Raw genomic sequence first — 22345 nt, 5'->3', positions numbered from 1 at the left:
GCTCAAGAAGGTGAGGAGCTGAAGGGTCAAGAAGGTGAGGGGCTGAAGGGTCAAGAAGGTGAGGGGCTGAAGGGCCAAGAAGGTGAGGAGCTGAAGGGTCAAGAAGGTGAGGAGCTGAAGTGTAAAAAGGTGAGGAGCTGAAGGGTAAAAAGGTGAGGAGCTTATGGGTCAAGAAGGTGAGGAGCTGAAGGGTCAAGAAGGTGAGGAGCTGAAGGCTCAAGAAGGTGAGGAGCTGAAGGCTCAAGAAGGTGGGGAGCTGAAGGCGCAAGAAGGTGAGGAGCTGAAGGCTCAAGAAGGTGAGGAGCTGAAGGCTCAAGAAGGTGAGGAGCTGAAGGCTCAAGAAGGTGAGGAGCTGAAGGCTCAAGAAGGTGAGGAGCTGAAGGCTCAAGAAGGTGAGGAGCTGAAGGGTCTAGAAGGTGAGGAGCTGAAGGCTAAAAAGGTGAGGAGCTGAAGGCTCAAGAAGGTGGGGAGCTGAAGGCTCAAGAAGGTGAGGAGCTGAAGGGTAAAAAGGTGAGGAGCTGAAGGGTAAAAAGGTGAGGAGCTGAAGGGTCAAGAAGGTGAGGAGCTGAAGGCTCAAGAAGGTGAGGAGCTGAAGGGTCAAGAAGGTGAGGAGCTGAAGGCTCAAGAAGGTGAGGAGCTGAAGGGTCAAGAAGGTGAGGAGCTGAAGGCTAAAAAGGTGAGGAGCTGAAGGCTCAGAAGGTGAGGAGCTGAAGGCGCAAGAAGTTGAGGAGCTGAAGGCTGAAGAAGGTGAGGAGCTGATGGGTCAAGAAGGTGAGGAGCTGAAGGCTCAAGAACGTGAGGAGCTGAAGGGTCAAGAAGGTGAGGAGCTGAAGGCTAAAAAGGTGAGGAGCTGAAGGCTCAGAAGGTGAGGAGCTGAAGGCGCAAGAAGTTGAGGAGCTGAAGGCTCAAGTAGGTGAGGAGCTGAAGGCTAAAATGGTGAGGAGCTGAAGGGTCAAGAAGGTGAGGAGCTGAAGTGTAAACAGGTGAGGAGCTGAAGGGTAAAAAGGTGAGGAGCTGAAGGGTAAAAAGGTGAGGAGCTGAAGGGTCAAGAAGATGAGGAGCTGAAGGCTAAAAAGGTGAGGAGCTGAAGGCTAAAATGGTGAGGAGCTCAAGGTGCAAGAAGGTGAGGAGCTGAAGGCTCAAGAAGGTGAGGAGCTGAAGGCTCAAGAAGGTGAGGAGCTGAAGGCGCAAGAAGGTGAGGAGCTGAAGGCTAAAATGGTGAGGAGCTGAAGGCTAAAATGGTGAGGAGCTGAAGGGTCAAGAAGGTGAGGAGCTGAAGGGTCAAGAAGGTGAGGAGCTGAAGGCTCAAGAAGGTGAGGAGCTGAAGGGTCAAGAAGGTGAGGAGCTGAAGGGTCAAGAAGGTGAGGAGCTGATGGGTCAAGCAGGTGAGGAGCTGAAGGCTCAAGAAGGTGAGGAGCTGAAGGCTCAAGAAGGTGAGGAGCTGAAGGCTCAAGAAGGTGAGGAGCTGAAGGCTCAAGAAGGTGAGGAGCTGAAGGGTCAAGAAGGTGAGGAGCTGAAGGGTCAAGAAGGTGAGGAGCTGAAGGGTCAAGAAGGTGAGGAGCTGAAGTGTAAAAAGGTGAGGAGCTGAAGGGTAAAAAGGTGAGGAGCTTATGGGTCAAGAAGGTGAGGAGCTGAAGGGTCAAGAAGGTGAGGAGCTGAAGGCTCAAGAAGGTGAAGAGCTGAAGGCTCAAGAAGGTGAGGAGCTGAAGGGTCAAGAAGGTGAGGAGCTGAAGGGTCAAGAAGGTGAGGAGCTGAAGTGTAAAAAGGTGAGGAGCTGAAGGCTAAAATGGTGAGGAGCTTATGGGTCAAGAAGGTGAGGAGCTGAAGGGTCAAGAAGGTGAGGAGCTGAAGGCTCAAGAAGGTGAGGAGCTGAAGGCTCAAGAAGGTGAGGAGCTGAAGGCTCAAGAAGGTGAGGAGCTGAAGGCTGAAGAAGGTGAGGAGCTGAAGGCTAAAAAGGTGAGGAGCTGAAGGCTAAAAAGGTGAGGAGCTGAAGGGTCAAGAAGGTGAGGAGCTGAAGGCTCAAGAAGGTGAGGAGCTGAAGGGTCAAGAAGGTGAGGAGCTGAAGGGTCAAGAAGGTGAGGAGCTGAAGGCTAAAAAGGAGAGGAGCTGAAGGCTCAAGAAGGTGAGGAGCTAAAGGCTCAAGAAGGTGAGGAGCTGAAGGGTCAAGAAGGTGAGGAGCTGAAGGCTCAAGAAGGTGAGGAGCTGAAGGGTCAAGAAGGTGAGGAGCTGAAGGCTAAAAAGGTGAGGAGCTGAAGGCTCAGAAGGTGAGGAGCTGAAGGCGCAAGAAGTTGAGGAGCTGAAGGCTGAAGAAGGTGAGGAGCTGAAGGGTCAAGAAGGTGAGGAGCTGAAGGCTAAAAAGGTGAGGAGCTGAAGGCTCAAGAAGGTGAGGAGCTGAAGGCTAAAATGGTGAGGAGCTGAAGGGTCAAGAAGGTGAGGAGCTGAAGGCTAAAAAGGTGAGGAGCTGAAGGCTCAAGAAGGTGAGGAGCTGAAGGGTCAAGAAGGTGAGGAGCTGAAGGCTCAAGAAGGTGAGGAGCTGAAGGGTCTAGAAGGTGAGGAGCTGAAGGCTAAAAAGGTGAGGAGCTGAAGGGTCAAGAAGGTGAGGAGCTGAAGGCTAAAAAGGTGAGGAGCTGAAGGGTCAAGAAGGTGAGGAGCTGAAGGCTAAAAAGGTGAGGAGCTGAAGGCTCAAGAAGGTGAGGAGCTGAAGGGTCAAGAAGGTGAGGAGCTGAAGGCTCAAGAAGGTGAGGAGCTGAAGGGTCTAGAAGGTGAGGAGCTGAAGGCTAAAAAGGTGAGGAGCTGAAGGCTAAAATGGTGAGGAGCTGAAGGTGCAAGAAGGTGAGGAGCTATAGGCTAAAAAGGTGAGGAGCTGAAGGCTCAAGAAGGTGAGGAGCTGAAGGCTCACGAAAGTGAGGAGCTTAAGGCTCAAGAAGGTGAGGAGCTGAAGGCTAAAATGGTGAGGAGCTGAAGGCGCAAGACGGTGAGGAGCTGAAGGCTCAAGAAGGTGAGGAACTGAAGGCTAAAAAGGTGAGGAGCTGAAGGCTCAAGAAGGTGAGGAGCTGAAGGCTCAAGAAGTTGAGGAGCTGATGGGTCAAGAAGTTGAGGAGCTGAAGGGTCAAGAAGGTGAGGAGCTGAAGGCTCAAGAAGGTGAGGAGCTGAAGGCTAAAAAGGTGAGGAGCTGAAGGCTCAAGAAGGTGGGGAGCTGAAGGCTCAAGAAGGTGAGGAGCTGAAGGGTCAAGAAGGTGAGGAGCTGAAGGCTCAAGAAGGTGAGGAGCTGAAGGCTCAAGAAGGTGAGGAGCTGAAGGCTGAAGAAGGTGAGGAGCTGAAGGCTGAAGAAGGTGAGGAGCTGAAGGGTCAAGAAGGTGAGGAGCTGAAGGCTAAAAAGGTGAGGAGCTGAAGGCGCAAGAAGTTGAGGAGCTGAAGGCTGAAGAAGGTGAGGAGCTGATGGGTCAAGAAGGTGAGGAGCTGAAGGGTCAAGAAGGTGAGGAGCTAAAGGCTCAAGAAGGTGGGGAGCTGAAGGGTCAAGAAGGTGAGGAGCTGAAGGCTAAAAAGGTGAGGAGCTGAAGGCTCAAGTAGGTGAGGAGCTGAAGGCTAAAATGGTGAGGAGCTGAAGGGTCAAGAAGATGAGGAGCTGAAGGGTCAAGAAGGTGAGGAGCTGAAGGCTGAAGAAGGTGAGGAGCTGAAGGCTAAAAAGGTGAGGAGCTGAAGGCTAAAAAAGTGAGGAGCTGAAGGCTAAAAAGGTGAGGAGCTGAAGGGTCAAGAAGGTGAGGAGCTGAAGGCTAAAAAGGTGAGGAGCTGAAGGCTCAGAAGGTGAGGAGCTAAAGGCTCAAGAAGGTGAGGAGCTGAAGGGTCAAGAAGGTGAGGAGCTGAAGGCTCAAGAAGGTGAGGAGCTGAAGGGTCAAGAAGGTGAGGAGCTGAAGGGTCAAGAAGGTGAGGAGCTGAAGGCTAAAAAGGAGAGGAGCTGAAGGCTCAAGAAGGTGAGGAGCTAAAGGCTCAAGAAGGTGAGGAGCTGAAGGGTCAAGAAGGTGAGGAGCTGAAGGCTCAAGAAGGTGAGGAGCTGAAGGGTCAAGAAGGTGAGGAGCTGAAGGCTAAAAAGGTGAGGAGCTGAAGGCTCAGAAGGTGAGGAGCTGAAGGCGCAAGAAGTTGAGGAGCTGAAGGCTGAAGAAGGTGAGGAGCTGAAGGGTCAAGAAGGTGAGGAGCTGAAGGCTAAAAAGGTGAGGAGCTGAAGGCTCAAGAAGGTGAGGAGCTGAAGGCTAAAATGGTGAGGAGCTGAAGGGTCAAGAAGGTGAGGAGCTGAAGGCGCAAGAAGGTGAGGAGCTGAAGGCTCAAGAAGGTGAGGAGCTGAAGGCTCAAGAAGGTGAGGAGCTGAAGGCTCAAGAAGGTGAGGAGCTGAAGGCTCAAGAAGGTGAGGAGCTGAAGGGTCAAGAAGGTGAGGAGCTGAAGGCTCAAGAAGGTGAGGAGCTGAAGGGTCTAGAAGGTGAGGAGCTGAAGGCTAAAAAGGTGAGGAGCTGAAGGTGCAAGAAGGTGAGGAGCTGAAGGCTAAAAAGGTGAGGAGCTGAAGGCTCAAGAAGGTGAGGAGCTGAAGGCTAAAATGGTGAGGAGCTGAAGGCGCAAGACGGTGAGGAGCTGAAGGCTCAAGAAGGTGAGGAACTGAAGGCTAAAAAGGTGAGGAGCTGAAGGCTCAAGAAAGTGAGGAGCTGAAGGCTCAAGAAGGTGAGGAGCTGAAGGCTCAAGAAGGTGAGGAGCTGAAGGCTCAAGAAAGTGAGGAGCTGAAGGCTGAAGAAGGTGAGGAGCTGATGGGTCAAGAAGTTGAGGAGCTGAAGGGTCAAGAAGGTGAGGAGCTGAAGGCTAAAAAGGTGAGGAGCTGAAGGCTAAAAAGGTGAGGAGCTGAAGGCTCAAGAAGGTGAGGAGCTAAAGGCTCAAGAAGGTGAGGAGCTGAAGGGTCAAGAAGGTGAGGAGCTGAAGGCTAAAAAGGTGAGGAGCTGAAGGCTCAAGAAGGTGGGGAGCTGAAGGCTCAAGAAGGTGAGGAGCTGAAGGGTAAAAAGGTGAGGAGCTGAAGGGTAAAAAGGTGAGGAGCTGAAGGCTCAAGAAGGTGGGGAGCTGAAGGGTCAAGAAGGTGAGGAGCTGAAGGCTCAAGAAGGTGGGGAGCTGAAGGCTCAAGAAGGTGAGGAGCTGAAGGGTCAAGAAGGTGAGGAGCTGAAGGCTCAAGAAGGTGAGGAGCTGAAGGCTCAAGAAGGTGAGGAGCTGAAGGCTGAAGAAGGTGAGGAGCTGAAGGGTCAAGAAGGTGAGGAGCTGAAGGCTAAAAAGGTGAGGAGCTGAAGGCTGAAGAAGGTGAGGAGCTGATGGGTAAAGAAGGTGAGGAGCTGAAGGGTCAAGAAGGTGAGGAGCTGAAGGCTAAAAAGGTGAGGAGCTGAAGGCTCAAGAAGGTGAGGAGCTAAAGGCTCAAGAAGGTGAGGAGCTGAAGGGTCAAGAAGGTGAGGAGCTGAAGGCTAAAAAGGTGAGGAGCTGAAGGCTCAAGTAGGTGAGGAGCTGAAGGCTAAAATGGTGAGGAGCTGAAGGGTCAAGAAGGTGAGGAGCTGAAGTGTAAACAGGTGAGGAGCTGAAGGGTCAAGTAGGTGAGGAGCTGAAGGCTAAAAAGGTGAGGAGCTGAAGGCTAAAATGGTGAGGAGCTCAAGGTGCAAGAAGGTGAGGAGCTGAAGGCTCAAGAAGGTGAGGAGCTGAAGGCTAAAAAGGTGAGGAGCTGAAGGCTCAGAAGGTGAGGAGCTGAAGGCGCAAGAAGTTGAGGAGCTGAAGGCTCAAGTAGGTGAGGAGCTGAAGGCTAAAATGGTGAGGAGCTGAAGGCTAAAATGGTGAGGAGCTGAAGGGTCAAGAAGGTGAGGAGCTGAAGGCTCAAGAAGGTGAGGAGCTGATGGGTCAAGAAGGTGAGGAGCTGAAGGCTCAAGAAGGTGAGGAGCTGAAGGCTCAAGAAGGTGAGGAGCTGAAGGCTCAAGAAGGTGAGGAGCTGAAGGGTCAAGAAGGTGAGGAGCTGAAGGCTAAAAAGGTGAGGAGCTGAAGGCTCAGAAGGTGAGGAGCTGAAGGCGCAAGAAGTTGAGGAGCTGAAGGCTGAAGAAGGTGAGGAGCTGATGGGTCAAGAAGGTGAGGAGCTGAAGGCTCAAGAACGTGAGGAGCTGAAGGGTCAAGAAGGTGAGGAGCTGAAGGCTAAAAAGGTGAGGAGCTGAAGGCTCAGAAGGTGAGGAGCTGAAGGCGCAAGAAGTTGAGGAGCTGAAGGCTCAAGTAGGTGAGGAGCTGAAGGCTAAAATGGTGAGGAGCTGAAGGGTCAAGAAGGTGAGGAGCTGAAGTGTAAACAGGTGAGGAGCTGAAGGGTAAAAAGGTGAGGAGCTGAAGGGTAAAAAGGTGAGGAGCTGAAGGGTCAAGAAGATGAGGAGCTGAAGGCTAAAAAGGTGAGGAGCTGAAGGCTAAAATGGTGAGGAGCTCAAGGTGCAAGAAGGTGAGGAGCTGAAGGCTCAAGAAGGTGAGGAGCTGAAGGCTCAAGAAGGTGAGGAGCTGAAGGCTGAAGAAGGTGAGGAGCTGAAGGGTCAAGAAGGTGAGGAGCTGAAGGCTAAAAAGGTGAGGAGCTGAAGGCGCAAGAAGTTGAGGAGCTGAAGGCTGAAGAAGGTGAGGAGCTGATGGGTCAAGAAGGTGAGGAGCTGAAGGGTCAAGAAGGTGAGGAGCTGAAGGCTAAAAAGGTGAGGAGCTGAAGGCTTAAGAAGGTGAGGAGCTAAAGGCTCAAGAAGGTGAGGAGCTGAAGGGTCAAGAAGGTGAGGAGCTGAAGTGTAAACAGGTGAGGAGCTGAAGGGTAAAAAGGTGAGGAGCTGAAGGGTCAAGAAGATGAGGAGCTGAAGGGTCAAGAAGGTGAGGAGCTGAAGGCTCAAGAAGGTGAGGAGCTAAAGGCTCAAGAAGGTGAGGAGCTGAAGGGTCAAGAAGGTGAGGAGCTGAAGGGTCAAGAAGGTGAGGAGCTGAAGGCTAAAAAGGTGAGGAGCTGAAGGCTCAGAAGGTGAGGAGCTGAAGGCGCAAGAAGTTGAGGAGCTGAAGGCTGAAGAAGGTGAGGAGCTGAAGGGTCAAGAAGGTGAGGAGCTGAAGGCTAAAAAGGTGAGGAGCTGAAGGCTCAAGAAGGTGAGGAGCTGAAGGCTAAAATGGTGAGGAGCTGAAGGGTCAAGAAGGTGAGGAGCTGAAGGCGCAAGAAGGTGAGGAGCTGAAGGCTCAAGAAGGTGAGGAGCTGAAGGCTCAAGAAGGTGAGGAGCTGAAGGCTCAAGAAGGTGAGGAGCTGAAGGCTCAAGAAGGTGAGGAGCTGAAGGGTCAAGAAGGTGAGGAGCTGAAGGCTCAAGAAGGTGAGGAGCTGAAGGGTCTAGAAGGTGAGGAGCTGAAGGCTAAAAAGGTGAGGAGCTGAAGGCTAAAATGGTGAGGAGCTGAAGGTGCAAGAAGGTGAGGAGCTGAAGGCTAAAAAGGTGAGGAGCTGAAGGCTCAAGAAGGTGAGGAACTGAAGGCTAAAAAGGTGAGGAGCTGAAGGCTCAAGAAAGTGAGGAGCTGAAGGCTCAAGAAGGTGAGGAGCTGAAGGCTCAAGAAGTTGAGGAGCTGATGGGTCAAGAAGTTGAGGAGCTGAAGGGTCAAGAAGGTGAGGAGCTGAAGGCTAAAAAGGTGAGGAGCTGAAGGCTCAAGAAGGTGAGGAGCTAAAGGCTCAAGAAGGTGAGGAGCTGAAGGGTCAAGAAGGTGAGGAGCTGAAGGCTAAAAAGGTGAGGAGCTGAAGGCTCAAGAAGGTGGGGAGCTGAAGGCTCAAGAAGGTGAGGAGCTGAAGGGTAAAAAGGTGAGGAGCTGAAGGGTAAAAAGGTGAGGAGCTGAAGGCTCAAGAAGGTGGGGAGCTGAAGGGTCAAGAAGGTGAGGAGCTGAAGGCTCAAGAAGGTGGGGAGCTGAAGGGTCAAGAAGGTGAGGAGCTGAAGGCTCAAGAAGGTGAGGAGCTGAAGGCTCAAGAAGGTGAGGAGCTGAAGGCTCAAGAAGGTGAGGAGCTGAAGGCTGAAGAAGGTGAGGAGCTGAAGGGTCAAGAAGGTGAGGAGCTGAAGGCTAAAAAGGTGAGGAGCTGAAGGCTGAAGAAGGTGAGGAGCTGATGGGTCAAGAAGGTGAGGAGCTGAAGGGTCAAGAAGGTGAGGAGCTGAAGGCTAAAAAGGTGAGGAGCTGAAGGCTCAAGAAGGTGAGGAGCTAAAGGCTCAAGAAGGTGAGGAGCTGAAGGGTCAAGAAGGTGAGGAGCTGAAGGCTAAAAAGGTGAGGAGCTGAAGGCTCAAGTAGGTGAGGAGCTGAAGGCTAAAATGGTGAGGAGCTGAAGGGTCAAGAAGGTGAGGAGCTGAAGTGTAAACAGGTGAGGAGCTGAAGGGTAAAAAGGTGAGGAGCTGAAGGGTCAAGAAGATGAGGAGCTGAAGGCTAAAAAGGTGAGGAGCTGAAGGCTAAAATGGTGAGGAGCTCAAGGTGCAAGAAGGTGAGGAGCTGAAGGCTCAAGAAGGTGAGGAGCTGAAGGCTAAAAAGGTGAGGAGCTGAAGGCTCAGAAGGTGAGGAGCTGAAGGCGCAAGAAGTTGAGGAGCTGAAGGCTCAAGTAGGTGAGGAGCTGAAGGCTAAAATGGTGAGGAGCTGAAGGCTAAAATGGTGAGGAGCTGAAGGGTCAAGAAGGTGAGGAGCTGAAGGCTCAAGAAGGTGAGGAGCTGATGGGTCAAGAAGGTGAGGAGCTGAAGGCTCAAGAAGGTGAGGAGCTGAAGGCTCAAGAAGGTGAGGAGCTGAAGGCTCAAGAAGGTGAGGAGCTGAAGGGTCAAGAAGGTGAGGAGCTGAAGGCTAAAAAGGTGAGGAGCTGAAGGCTCAGAAGGTGAGGAGCTGAAGGCGCAAGAAGTTGAGGAGCTGAAGGCTGAAGAAGGTGAGGAGCTGATGGGTCAAGAAGGTGAGGAGCTGAAGGCTCAAGAACGTGAGGAGCTGAAGGGTCAAGAAGGTGAGGAGCTGAAGGCTAAAAAGGTGAGGAGCTGAAGGCTCAGAAGGTGAGGAGCTGAAGGCGCAAGAAGTTGAGGAGCTGAAGGCTCAAGTAGGTGAGGAGCTGAAGGCTCAAGTAGGTGAGGAGCTGAAGGCTAAAATGGTGAGGAGCTGAAGGCTAAAATGGTGAGGAGCTGAAGGGTCAAGAAGGTGAGGAGCTGAAGTGTAAACAGGTGAGGAGCTGAAGGGTAAAAAGGTGAGGAGCTGAAGGGTAAAAAGGTGAGGAGCTGAAGGGTCAAGAAGATGAGGAGCTGAAGGCTAAAAAGGTGAGGAGCTGAAGGCTAAAATGGTGAGGAGCTCAAGGTGCAAGAAGGTGAGGAGCTGAAGGCTCAAGAAGGTGAGGAGCTGAAGGCTCAAGAAGGTGAGGAGCTGAAGGCGCAAGAAGGTGAGGAGCTGAAGGCTAAAATGGTGAGGAGCTGAAGGCTAAAATGGTGAGGAGCTGAAGGGTCAAGAAGGTGAGGAGCTGAAGGCTCAAGAAGGTGAGGAGCTGAAGGCTAAAATGGTGAGGAGCTGAAGGGTCAAGAAGGTGAGGAGCTGAAGGCTCAAGAAGGTGAGGAGCTGATGGGTCAAGCAGGTGAGGAGCTGAAGGCTCAAGAAGGTGAGGAGCTGAAGGCTCAAGAAGGTGAGGAGCTGAAGGGTCAAGAAGGTGAGGAGCTGAAGGGTCAAGAAGGTGAGGAGCTGAAGGGTCAAGAAGGTGAGGAGCTGAAGTGTAAAAAGGTGAGGAGCTGAAGGGTAAAAAGGTGAGGAGCTTATGGGTCAAGAAGGTGAGGAGCTTATGGGTCAAGAAGGTGAGGAGCTGAAGGCTCAAGAAGGTGAGGAGCTGAAGGCTCAAGAAGGTGAGGAGCTGAAGGGTCAAGAAGGTGAGGAGCTGAAGGGTCAAGAAGGTGAGGAGCTGAAGTGTAAAAAGGTGAGGAGCTGAAGGCTAAAATGGTGAGGAGCTTATGGGTCAAGAAGGTGAGGAGCTGAAGGCTCAAGAAGGTGAGGAGCTGAAGGGTCAAGAAGGTGAGGAGCTGAAGGCTCAAGAAGGTGAGGAGCTGAAGGCTCAAGAAGGTGAGGAGCTGAAGGCTCAAGAAGGTGAGGAGCTGAAGGCTCAAGAAGGTGAGGAGCTGATGGGTCAAGAAGGTGAGGAGCTGAAGGGTCAAGAAGGTGAGGAGCTGAAGGCTAAAAAGGTGAGGAGCTGAAGGCTCAAGAAGGTGAGGAGCTAAAGGCTCAACAAGGTGAGGAGCTGAAGGCTCAAGAAGTTGAGGAGCTGAAGGCTGAAGAAGGTGAGGAGCTGATGGGTCAAGAAGGTGAGGAGCTGAAGGGTCAAGAAGGTGAGGAGCTGAAGGCTAAAAAGGTGAGGAGCTGAAGGCTCAAGAAGGTGAGGAGCTAAAGGCTCAACAAGGTGAGGAGCTGAAGGCGCAAGAAGGTGAGGAGCTGAAGGCTAAAATGGTGAGGAGCTGAAGGGTCAAGAAGGTGAGGAGCTGAAGTGTAAACAGGTGAGGAGCTGAAGGCTAAAAAGGTGAGGAGCTGAAGGCTAAAATGGTGAGGAGCTCAAGGTGCAAGAAGGTGAGGAGCTGAAGGCTCAAGAAGGTGAGGAGCTGAAGGCTAAAATGGTGAGGAGCTGAAGGCGAAAGAAGGTGAGGAGCTGAAGGCTCAAGAAGGTGAGGAGCTGAAGGCTCAAGAAGGTGAGGAGCTGAAGGCTCAAGAAGGTGAGGAGCTGAAGGCTCAAGAAGGTGAGGAGCTGAACGCTCAAGAAGGTGAGGAGCTGAAGGCTCAAGAAGGTGAGGAGCTGAAGGGTCTAGAAGGTGAGGAGCTGAAGGCTAAAAAGGTGAGGAGCTTAAGTCTCAAGAAGGTGAGGAGCTGAAGGCTCAAGAAGGTGAGGAGCTGAAGGCTCAAGAAGGTGAGGAGCTGAAGGCTCAAGAAGGTGAGGAGCTGAAGGCTCAAGAAGGTGAGGAGCTGAAGGCTAAAAAGGTGAGGAGCTGAAGGCTAAAATGGTGAGGAGCTGAAGGTGCAAGAAGGTGAGGAGCTGAAGGCTAAAAAGGTGAGGAGCTGAAGGCTCACGAAGGTGAGGAGCTTAAGGCTGAAGAAGGTGAGGAGCTGAAGGCTAAAAAGGTGAGGAGCTGAAGGCTAAAAAGGTGAGGAGCTGAAGGCTCAGAAGGTGAGGAGCTGATGGGTCAAGAAGGTGAGGAGCTGAAGGCTAAAAAGGAGAGGAGCTGAAGGCTCAAGAAGGTGAGGAGCTGATGGGTCAAGAAGGTGAGGAGCTGAAGGCTAAAAAGGAGAGGAGCTGAAGGCTCAGAAGGTGAGGAGCTGATGGGTCAAGAAGGTGAGGAGCTGAAGGCTAAAAAGGAGAGGAGCTGAAGGCTCAAGAAGGTGAGGAGCTAAAGGCTCAAGAAGGTGAGGAGCTGAAGGGTCAAGAAGGTGAGGAGCTAAAGGCTCAAGAAGGTGAGGAGCTGAAGGGTCAAGAAGGTGAGGAGCTGAAGGCTCAAGAAGGTGAGGAGCTGAAGGGTCAAGAAGGTGAGGAGCTGAAGGCTAAAAAGGTGAGGAGCTGAAGGCTCAGAAGGTGAGGAGCTGAAGGCGCAAGAAGTTGAGGAGCTGAAGGCTGAAGAAGGTGAGGAGCTGATGGGTCAAGAAGGTGAGGAGCTGAAGGCTCAAGAAGGTGAGGAGCTGAAGGGTCAAGAAGGTGAGGAGCTGAAGGCTAAAAAGGTGAGGAGCTGAAGGCTCAGAAGGTGAGGAGCTGAAGGCGCAAGAAGGTGAGGAGCTGAAGGGTCAAGAAGGTGAGGAGCTGAAGGCTAAAAAGGAGAGGAGCTGAAGGCTCAAGAAGGTGAGGAGCTAAAGGCTCAAGAAGGTGAGGAGCTGAAGGGTCAAGAAGGTGAGGAGCTGAAGGCTCAAGAAGGTGAGGAGCTGAAGGGTCAAGAAGGTGAGGAGCAGAAGGCTAAAAAGGTGAGGAGCTGAAGGCTCAGAAGGTGAGGAGCTGAAGGCGCAAGAAGTTGAGGAGCTGAAGGCTCAAGAAGGTGAGGAGCTAAAGGCTCAACAAGGTGAGGAGCTGAAGGCGCAAGAAGGTGAGGAGCTGAAGGCTAAAATGGTGAGGAGCTGAAGGGTCAAGAAGGTGAGGAGCTGAAGTGTAAACAGGTGAGGAGCTGAAGGCTAAAATGGTGAGGAGCTCAAGGTGCAAGAAGGTGAGGAGCTGAAGGCTCAAGAAGGTGAGGAGCTGAAGGCTAAAATGGTGAGGAGCTGAAGGCGAAAGAAGGTGAGGAGCTGAAGGCTCAAGAAGGTGAGGAGCTGAAGGCTCAAGAAGGTGAGGAGCTGAAGGCTCAAGAAGGTGAGGAGCTGAAGGCTCAAGAAGGTGAGGAGCTGAAGGCGCAAGAAGGTGAGGAGCTGAACGCTAAAATGGTGAGGAGCTGAAGGGTCAAGAAGGTGAGGAGCTGAAGTGTAAACAGGTGAGGAGCTGAAGGCTAAAAAGGTGAGGAGCTGAAGGCTAAAATGGTGAGGAGCTCAAGGTGCAAGAAGGTGAGGAGCTGAAGGCTCAAGAAGGTGAGGAGCTGAAGGCTAAAATGGTGAGGAGCTGAAGGCGAAAGAAGGTGAGGAGCTGAAGGCTCAAGAAGGTGAGGAGCTGAAGGCTCAAGAAGGTGAGGAGCTGAAGGCTAAAAAGGTGAGGAGCTGAAGGCTCAGAAGGTTAGGAGCTGAAGGCGCAAGAAGTTGAGGAGCTGAAGGCTGAAGAAGGTGAGGAGCTGATGGGTCAAGAAGGTGAGGAGCTGAAGGCTAAAAAGGTGAGGAGCTGAAGGCTCAAGAAGGTGAGGAGCTGAAGGGTCAAGAAGGTGAGGAGCTGAAGGCTAAAAAGGTGAGGAGCTGAAGGCTAAAAAGGTGAGGAGCTGATGGGTCAAGAAGGTTAGGAGCTGAAGGCTAAAAAGGTGAGGAGCTGAAGGCTCAGAAGGTGAGGAGCTGATGGGTCAAGAAGGTGAGGAGCTGAAGGCTAAAAAGGAGAGGAGCTGAAGGCTCAAGAAGGTGAGGAGCTAAAGGCTCAAGAAGGTGAGGAGCTGAAGGGTCAAGAAGGTGAGGAGCTGAAGGCGCAAGAAGTTGAGGAGCTGAAGGCTGAAGAAGGTGAGGAGCTGATGGGTCAAGAAGGTGAGGAGCTGAAGGCTAAAAAGGTGAGGAGCTGAAGGCTCAAGAAGGTGAGGAGCTGAAGGGTCAAGAAGGTGAGGAGCTGAAGGCTAAAAAGGTGAGGAGCTGAAGGCTCAGAAGGTGAGGAGCTGAAGGCGCAAGAAGGTGAGGAGCTGAAGGCTAAAATGGTGAGGAGCTGAAGGGTCAAGAAGGTGAGGAGCTGAAGTGTAAACAGGTGAGGAGCTGAAGGCTACAAAGGTGAGGAGCTGAAGGCTAAAATGGTGAGGAGCTGAAGGCGCAAGAAGGTGAGGAGCTGAAGGCTCAAGAAGGTGAGGAGCTGAAGGCTCAAGAAGGTGAGGAGCTGAAGGCTCAAGAAGGTGAGGAGCTGAAGGCTCAAGAAGGTGAGGAGCTGAAGGGTCAAGAAGGTGAGGAGCTGAAGGCTCAAGAAGGTGAGGAGCTGAAGGGTCTAGAAGGTGAGGAGCTGAAGGCTAAAAAGGTGAGGAGCTGAAGGCTAAAATGGTGAGGAGCTGAAGGCTCACGAAGGTGAGGAGCTTAAGGCTGAAGAAGGTGAGGAGCTGAAGGCTAAAAAGGTGAGGAGCTGAAGGCTCAGAAGGTGAGGAGCTGAAGGCGCAAGAAGTTGAGGAGCTGAAGGCTGAAGAAGGTGAGGAGCTGATGGGTCAAGAAGGTGAGGAGCTGAAGGGTCAAGAAGGTGAGGAGCTGAAGGCTAAAAAGGTGAGGAGCTGAAGGCTCAAGAAGGTGAGGAGCTAAAGGCTCAACAAGGTGAGGAGCTGAAGGCGCAAGAAGGTGAGGAGCTGAAGGCTAAAATGGTGAGGAGCTGAAGGGTCAAGAAGGTGAGGAGCTGAAGTGTAAACAGGTGAGGAGCTGAAGGCTAAAAAGGTGAGGAGCTGAAGGCTAAAATGGTGAGGAGCTCAAGGTGCAAGAAGGTGAGGAGCTGAAGGCTCAAGAAGGTGAGGAGCTGAAGGCTAAAATGGTGAGGAGCTGAAGGCGAAAGAAGGTGAGGAGCTGAAGGCTCAAGAAGGTGAGGAGCTGAAGGCTCAAGAAGGTGAGGAGCTGAAGGCTCAAGAAGGTGAGGAGCTGAAGGCTCAAGAAGGTGAGGAGCTGAAGGCTCAAGAAGGTGAGGAGCTGAAGGCTCAAGAAGGTGAGGAGCTGAAGGGTCTAGAAGGTGAGGAGCTGAAGGCTAAAAAGGTGAGGAGCTGAAGGCTCAAGAAGGTGAGGAGCTGAAGGCTCAAGAAGGTGAGGAGCTGAAGGCTCAAGAAGGTGAGGAGCTGAAGGCTCAAGAAGGTGAGGAGCTGAAGGCTCAAGAAGGTGAGGAGCTGAAGGCTAAAAAGGTGAGTAGCTGAAGGCTAAAATGGTGAGGAGCTGAAGGTGCAAGAAGGTGAGGAGCTGAAGGCTAAAAAGGTGAGGAGCTGAAGGCTCACGAAGGTGAGGAGCTTAAGGCTGAAGAAGGTGAGGAGCTGAAGGCTAAAAAGGTGAGGAGCTGAAGGCTAAAAAGGTGAGGAGCTGATGGGTCAAGAAGGTTAGGAGCTGAAGGCTAAAAAGGTGAGGAGCTGAAGGCTCAGAAGGTGAGGAGCTGATGGGTCAAGAAGGTGAGGAGCTGAAGGCTAAAAAGGAGAGGAGCTGAAGGCTCAAGAAGGTGAGGAGCTGAAGGGTCAAGAAGGTGAGGAGCTGAAGGCGCAAGAAGTTGAGGAGCTGAAGGCTGAAGAAGGTGAGGAGCTGATGGGTCAAGAAGGTGAGGAGCTGAAGGCTAAAAAGGTGAGGAGCTGAAGGCTCAAGAAGGTGAGGAGCTGAAGGGTCAAGAAGGTGAGGAGCTGAAGGCTAAAAAGGTGAGGAGCTGAAGGCTCAGAAGGTGAGGAGCTGAAGGCGCAAGAAGGTGAGGAGCTGAAGGCTAAAATGGTGAGGAGCTGAAGGGTCAAGAAGGTGAGGAGCTGAAGTGTAAACAGGTGAGGAGCTGAAGGCTACAAAGGTGAGGAGCTGAAGGCTAAAATGGTGAGGAGCTGAAGGCGCAAGAAGGTGAGGAGCTGAAGGCTCAAGAAGGTGAGGAGCTGAAGGCTCAAGAAGGTGAGGAGCTGAAGGCTCAAGAAGGTGAGGAGCTGAAGGCTCAAGAAGGTGAGGAGCTGAAGGGTCAAGAAGGTGAGGAGCTGAAGGCTCAAGAAGGTGAGGAGCTGAAGGGTCTAGAAGGTGAGGAGCTGAAGGCTAAAAAGGTGAGGAGCTGAAGGCAAAAAAGGTGAGGAGCTGAAGGCGCAAGAAGTTGAGGAGCTGAAGGCTCAAGAAGGTGAGGAGCTAAAGGCTCAAGAAGGTGAGGAGCTGATGGGTCAAGAAGGTGAGGAGCTGAAGGCTAAAAAGGAGAGGAGCTGAAGGCTCAAGAAGGTGAGGAGCTGAAGGCTAAAAAGGTGAGGAGCTGAAGGCTAAAAAGGTGAGGAGCTGAAGGCGCAAGAAGTTGAGGAGCTGAAGGCTCAAGAAGGTGAGGAGCTGAAGGGTCAAGAAGGTGAGGAGCTGAAGGCTAAAAAGGAGAGGAGCTGAAGGGTCAAGAAGGTGAGGAGCTAAAGGCTCAACAAGGTGAGGAGCTGAAGGGTCAAGAAGGTGAGGAGCTGAAGGCTCAAGAAGGTGAGGAGCTAAAGGCTCAAGAAGTTGAGGAGCTGAAGGCTAAAGAAGGTGAGGAGCTGAAGGGTCAAGAAGGTGAGGAGCTGAAGGCTCAAGAAGGTGAGGAGCTGAAGGCTAAAAAGGCGAGGAGCTGAAGGCTCAGAAGGTGAGGAGCTGAAGGCGCAAGAAGTTGAGGAGCTGAAGGCTGAAGAAGGTGAGGAGCTGATGGGTCAAGAAGGTGAGGAGCTGAAGGGTCAAGAAGGTGAGGAGCTGAAGGCTAAAAAGGTGAGGAGCTGAAGGCTCAAGAAGGTGAGGAGCTAAAGGCTCAACAAGGTGAGGAGCTGAAGGGTCAAGAAGGTGAGGAGCTGAAGGCTAAAAAGGTGAGGAGCTGAAGGCTCAGAAGGTGAGGAGCTGAAGGCGCAAGAAGGTGAGGAGCTGAAGGCTAAAATGGTGAGGAGCTGAAGGGTCAAGAAGGTGAGGAGCTGAAGTGTAAACAGGTGAGGAGCTGAAGGCTAAAAAGGTGAGGAGCTGAAGGGTCAAGAAGGTGAGGAGCTTAAGGCTCAAGAAGGTGAGGAGCTGAAGGCTCAAGAAGGTGAGGAGCTGAAGGCTAAAATGGTGAGGAGCTGAAGGCGCAAGAAGGTGAGGAGCTGAAGGCTCAAGAAGGTGAGGAGCTGAAGGCTCAAGAAGGTGAGGAGCTGAAGGCTCAAGAAGGTGAGGAGCTGAAGGGTCAAGAAGGTGAGGAGCTGAAGGCTCAAGAAGGTGAGGAACTGAAGGCTAAAAAGGTGAGGAGCTGAAGGCTCAAGAAAGTGAGGAGCTGAAGGGTAAAATGGTGAGGAGCTGAAGGTGCAAGAAGGTGAGGAGCTGAAGGCTAAAAAGGTGAGGAGCTGAAGTCTCACGAAGGTGAGGAGCTTAAGGCTCAAGAAGGTGAGGAGCTGAAGGCTAAAATGGTGTGGAGCTGAAGGCGCAAGACGGTGAGGAGCTTAAGGCTCAAGAAGGTGAGGAGCTGAAGGGTCAAGAAGGTGAGGAGCTGAAGGCTAAAAAGGTGAGGAGCTGAAGGCTCAAGAAGGTGAGGAGCTGAAGGCTAAAAGGGTGAGGAGCTGAAGGCTCAAGAAGGTGAGGAGCTGAAGGGTCAAGAAGGTGAGGAGCTGAAGGCTAAAAAGGAGAGGAGCTGAAGGCTCAAGAAGGTGAGGAGCTAAAGGCTCAAGAAGGTGAGGAGCTGAAGGGTCAAGAAGGTGAGGAGCTGAAGGCTCAAGAAGGTGAGGAGCTAAAGGGTCAAGAAGGTGAGGAGCAGAAGGCTAAAAAGGTGAGGAGCTGAAGGCTCAGAAGGTGAGGAGCTGAAGGCGCAAGAAGTTGAGGAGCTGAAGGCTGAAGAAGGTGAGGAGCTGATGGGTCAAGAAGGTGAGGAGCTGAAGGGTCAAGAAGGTGAGGAGCTGATGGGTCAAGAAGGTGAGGAGCTGAAGGGTCAAGAAGGTGAGGAGCTGAAGGCTAAAAAGGTGAGGAGCTGAAGGCTCAAGAAGGTGAGGAGCTAAAGGCTCAACAAGGTGAGGAGCTGAAGGCGCAAGAAGGTGAGGAGCTGAAGGCTAAAATGGTGAGGAGCTGAAGGGTCAAGAAGGTGAGGAGCTGAAGTGTAAACAGGTGAGGAGCTGAAGGCTAAAAAGGTGAGGAGCTGAAGGCTAAAATGGTGAGGAGCTCAAGGTGCAAGAAGGTGAGGAGCTGAAGGCTCAAGAAGGTGAGGAGCTGAAGGCTAAAATGGTGAGGAGCTGAAGGCGCAAGAAGGTGAGGAGCTGAAGGCTCAAGAAGGTGAGGAGCTGAAGGCTCAAGAAGGTGAGGAGCTGAAGGCTCAAGAAGGTGAGGAGCTGAAGGCTCAAGAAGGTGAGGAGCTGAAGGCTCAAGAAGGTGAGGAGCTGAAGGCTCAAGAAGGTGAGGAGCTGAAGGCTCAAGAAGGTGAGGAGCTGAAGGGTCTAGAAGGTGAGGAGCTGAAGGCTAAAAAGGTGAGGAGCTGAAGGCTCAAGAAGGTGAGGAGCTGAAGGCTCAAGAAGGTGAGGAGCTGAAGGCTCAAGAAGGTGAGGAGCTGAAGGCTCAAGAAGGTGAGGAGCTGAAGGCTCAAGAAGGTGAGGAGCTGAAGGCTAAAAAGGTGAGGAGCTGAAGGCTAAAATGGTGAGGAGCTGAAGGTGCAAGAAGGTGAGGAGCTGAAGGCTAAAAAGGTGAGGAGCTGAAGGCTCACGAAGGTGAGGAGCTTAAGGCTGAAGAAGGTGAGGAGCTGAAGGCTAAAAAGGTGAGGAGCTGAAGGCTAAAAAGGTGAGGAGCTGATGGGTCAAGAAGGTTAGGAGCTGAAGGCTAAAAAGGTGAGGAGCTGAAGGCTCAGAAGGTGAGGAGCTGATGGGTCAAGAAGGTGAGGAGCTGAAGGCTAAAAAGGAGAGGAGCTGAAGGCTCAAGAAGGTGAGGAGCTAAAGGCTCAAGAAGGTGAGGAGCTGAAGGGTCAAGAAGGTGAGGAGCTGATGGGTCAAGAAGGTGAGGAGCTGAAGGCTAAAAAGGTGAGGAGCTGAAGGCTCAAGAAGGTGAGGAGCTGAAGGGTCAAGAAGGTGAGGAGCTGAAGGCTAAAAAGGTGAGGAGCTGAAGGCTCAGAAGGTGAGGAGCTGAAGGCGCAAGAAGGTGAGGAGCTGAAGGCTAAAATGGTGAGGAGCTGAAGGGTCAAGAAGGTGAGGAGCTGAAGTGTAAACAGGTGAGGAGCTGAAGGCTAAAAAGGTGAGGAGCTGAAGGCTAAAATGGTGAGGAGCTGAAGGCGCAAGAAGGTGAGGAGCTGAAGGCTCAAGAAGGTGAGGAGCTGAAGGCTCAAGAAGGTGAGGAGCTGAAGGCTCAAGAAGGTGAGGAGCTGAAGGCTCAAGAAGGTGAGGAGCTGAAGGGTCAAGAAGGTGAGGAACTGAAGGCTCAAGAAGGTGAGGAGCTGAAGGGTCTAGAAGGTGAGGAGCTGAAGGCTAAAAAGGTGAGGAGCTGAAGGCTAAAATGGTGAGGAGCTGAAGGCTCACGAAGGTGAGGAGCTTAAGGCTGAAGAAGGTGAGGAGCTGAAGGCTAAAATGGTGAGGAGCTGAAGGCTCACGAAGGTGAGGAGCTTAAGGCTGAAGAAGGTGAGGAGCTGAAGGCTAAAATGGTGAGGAGCTGAAGGCTCACGAAGGTGAGGAGCTTAAGGCTGAAGAAGGTGAGGAGCTGAAGGCTAAAAAGGTGAGGAGCTGAAGGCAAAAAAGGTGAGGAGCTGAAGGCGCAAGAAGTTGAGGAGCTGAAGGCTCAAGAAGGTGAGGAGCTGAAGGCTAAAAAGGAGAGGAGCTGAAGGCTCAAGAAGGTGAGGAGCTGAAGGCTAAAAAGGTGAGGAGCTGAAGGCTAAAAATGTGAGGAGCTGAAGGCGCAAGAACTTGAGGAGCTGAAGGCTCAAGAAGGTGAGGAGCTGAAGGGTCAAGAAGGTGAGGAGCTGAAGGCAAAAAAGGTGAGGAGCTGAAGGCTCAAGAAGTTGAGGAGCTGAAGGCTCAAGAAGGTGAGGAGCTGATGGGTCAAGAAGGTGAGGAGCTGAAGGCTAAAAAGGAGAGGAGCTGAAGGCTCAAGAAGGTGAGGAGCTGAAGGCTAAAAAGGTGAGGAGCTGAAGGCTAAAAAGGTGAGGAGCTGAAGGCGCAAGAAGTTGAGGAGCTGAAGGCTCAAGAAGGTGAGGAGCTGAAGGGTCAAGAAGGTGAGGAGCTGAAGGCTAAAAAGGAGAGGAGCTGAAGGGTCAAGAAGGTGAGGAGCTAAAGGCTCAACAAGGTGAGGAGCTGAAGGGTCAAGAAGGTGAGGAGCTGAAGGCTCAAGAAGGTGAGGAGCTAAAGGCTCAAGAAGTTGAGGAGCTGAAGGCTCAAGAAGGTGAGGAGCTGAAGGCTCAGAAGGTGAGGAGCTGAAGGCGCAAGAAGTTGAGGAGCTGAAGGCTGAAGAAGGTGAGGAGCTGATGGGTCAAGAAGGTGAGGAGCTGAAGGGTCAAGAAGGTGAGGAGCTGAAGGCTAAAAAGGTGAGGAGCTGAAGGCTCAAGAAGGTGAGGAGCTAAAGGCTCAAGAAGGTGAGGAGCTGAAGGGTCAAGAAGGTGAGGAGCTGAAGGCTCAAGAAGGTGAGGAGCTGAAGGGTCAAGAAGGTGAGGAGCTGAAGGCTAAAAAGGTGAGGAGCTGAAGGCTCAGAAGGTGAGGAGCTGAAGGCGCAAGAAGTTGAGGAGCTGAAGGCTGAAGAAGGTGAGGAGCTGATGGGTCAAGAAGGTGAGGAGCTGAAGGCTCAAGAAGGTGAGGAGCTGAAGGCTAAGAAGGTGAGGAGCTGAAGGGTCAAGAAGGTGAGGAGCTGAAGGGTCAAGAAGGTGAGGAGCTGAAGGCTAAAAAGGAGAGGAGCTGAAGGCTCAAGAAGGTGAGGAGCTAAAGGCTCAAGAAGGTGAGGAGCTGAAGGGTCAAGAAGGTGAGGAGCTGAAGGTTCAAGAAGGTGAGGAGCTGAAGGGTCAAGAAGGTGAGGAGCAGAAGGCTAAAAAGGTGAGGAGCTGAAGGCTCAGAAGTTGAGGAGCTGAAGGCGCAAGAAGTTGAGGAGCTGAAGGCTGAAGAAGGTGAGGAGCTGATGGGTCAAGAAGGTGAGGAGCTGAAGGGTCAAGAAGGTGAGGAGCTGAAGGCTAAAAAGGTGAGGAGCTGAAGGCTCAAGAAGGTGAGGAGCTAAAGGCTCAACAAGGTGAGGAGCTGAAGGCGCAAGAAGGTGAGGAGCTGAAGGCTAAAATGGTGAGGAGCTGAAGGGTCAAGAAGGTGAGGAGCTGAAGGCTAAAATGGTGAGGAGCTGAAGGCGAAAGAAGGTGAGGAGCTGAAGGCTCAAGAAGGTGAGGAGCTGAAGGCTCAAGAAGGTGAGGAGCTGAAGGCTCAAGAAGGTGAGGAGCTGAAGGCTCAAGAAGGTGAGGAGCTGAAGGCTCAAGAAGGTGAGGAGCTGAAGGCTCAAGAAGGTGAGGAGCTGAAGGGTCTAGAAGGTGAGGAGCTGAAGGCTAAAAAGGTGAGGAGCTGAAGGCTCAAGAAGGTGAGGAGCTGAAGGCTCAAGAAGGTGAGGAGCTGAAGGCTCAAGAAGGTGAGGAGCTGAAGGCTCAAGAAGGTGAGGAGCTGAAGGCTCAAGAAGGTGAGGAGCTGAAGGCTAAAAAGGTGAGGAGCTGAAGGCTAAAATGGTGAGGAGCTGAAGGTGCAAGAAGGTGAGGAGCTGAAGGCTAAAAAGGTGAGGAGCTGAAGGCTCACGAAGGTGAGGAGCTTAAGGCTGAAGAAGGTGAGGAGCTGAAGGCTAAAAAGGTGAGGAGCTGAAGGCTAAAAAGGTGAGGAGCTGATGGGTCAAGAAGGTTAGGAGCTGAAGGCTAAAAAGGTGAGGAGCTGAAGGCTCAGAAGGTGAGGAGCTGATGGGTCAAGAAGGTGAGGAGCTGAAGGCTCAAGAAGGTGAGGAGCTAAAGGCTCAAGAAGGTGAGGAGCTGAAGGGTCAAGAAGGTGAGGAGCTGAAGGCTCAAGAAGGTGAGGAGCTGAAGGGTCAAGAAGGTGAGGAGCTGAAGGCTCAAGAAGGTGAGGAGCTGAAGGGTCAAGAAGGTGAGGAGCTGAAGGCTAAAAAGGTGAGGAGCTGAAGGCTCAGAAGGTGAGGAGCTGAAGGCGCAAGAAGTTGAGGAGCTGAAGGCTGAAGAAGGTGAGGAGCTGATGGGTCAAGAAGGTGAGGAGCTGATGGGTCAAGAAGGTGAGGAGCTGAAGGCTCAAGAAGGTGAGGAGCTGAAGGCTCAAGAAGGTGAGGAGCTGAAGGCTAAAAAGGTGAGGAGCTGAAGGCTCAGAAGGTGAGGAGCTGAAGGCGCAAGAAGGTGAGGAGCTGAAGGGTCAAGAAGGTGAGGAGCTGAAGGCTAAAAAGGAGAGGAGCTGAAGGCTCAAGAAGGTGAGGAGCTAAAGGCTCAAGATGGTGAGGAGCTGAAGGGTCAAGAAGGTGAGGAGCTGAAGGCTCAAGAAGGTGAGGAGCTGAAGGGTCAAGAAGGTGAGGAGCAGAAGGCTAAAAAGGTGAGGAGCTGAAGGCGCAAGAAGTTGAGGAGCTGAAGGCTGAAGAAGGTGAGGAGCTGATGGGTCAAGAAGGTGAGGAGCTGAAGGGTCAAGAAGGTGAGGAGCTGAAGGCTAAAAAGGTGAGGAGCTGAAGGCTAAAATGGTGAGGAGCTCAAGGTGCAAGAAGGTGAGGAGCTGAAGGCTCAAGAAGGTGAGGAGCTGAAGGCTAAAATGGTGAGGAGCTGAAGGCGAAAGAAGGTGAGGAGCTGAAGGCTCAAGAAGGTGAGGAGCTGAAGGCTCAAGAAGGTGAGGAGCTGAAGGCTCAAGAAGGTGAGGAGCTGAAGGCTCAAGAAGGTGACGAGCTGAAGGCTCAAGAAGGTGAGGAGCTGAAGGCGCAAGAAGATGAGGAGCTGAAGGCTAAAATGGTGAGGAGCTGAAGGGTCAAGAAGGTGAGGAGCTGAAGTGTAAACAGGTGAGGAGCTGAAGGCTAAAAAGGTGAGGAGCTGAAGGCTAAAATGGTGAGGAGCTCAAGGTGCAAGAAGGTGAGGAGCTGAAGGCTCAAGAAGGTGAGGAGCTGAAGGCTAAAATGGTGAGGAGCTGAAGGCGAAAGA

The sequence above is a fragment of the Blennius ocellaris genome (genome assembly GCF_963422515.1).
Source record: "Blennius ocellaris genome assembly, contig: SCAFFOLD_25, whole genome shotgun sequence".
In the NCBI taxonomy this organism is placed as follows: Eukaryota; Metazoa; Chordata; class Actinopteri; order Blenniiformes; family Blenniidae; genus Blennius; species Blennius ocellaris.
The sequence above is the reverse complement of the archived record's forward strand: the minus strand, read 5'-3'. Positions refer to the sequence as shown.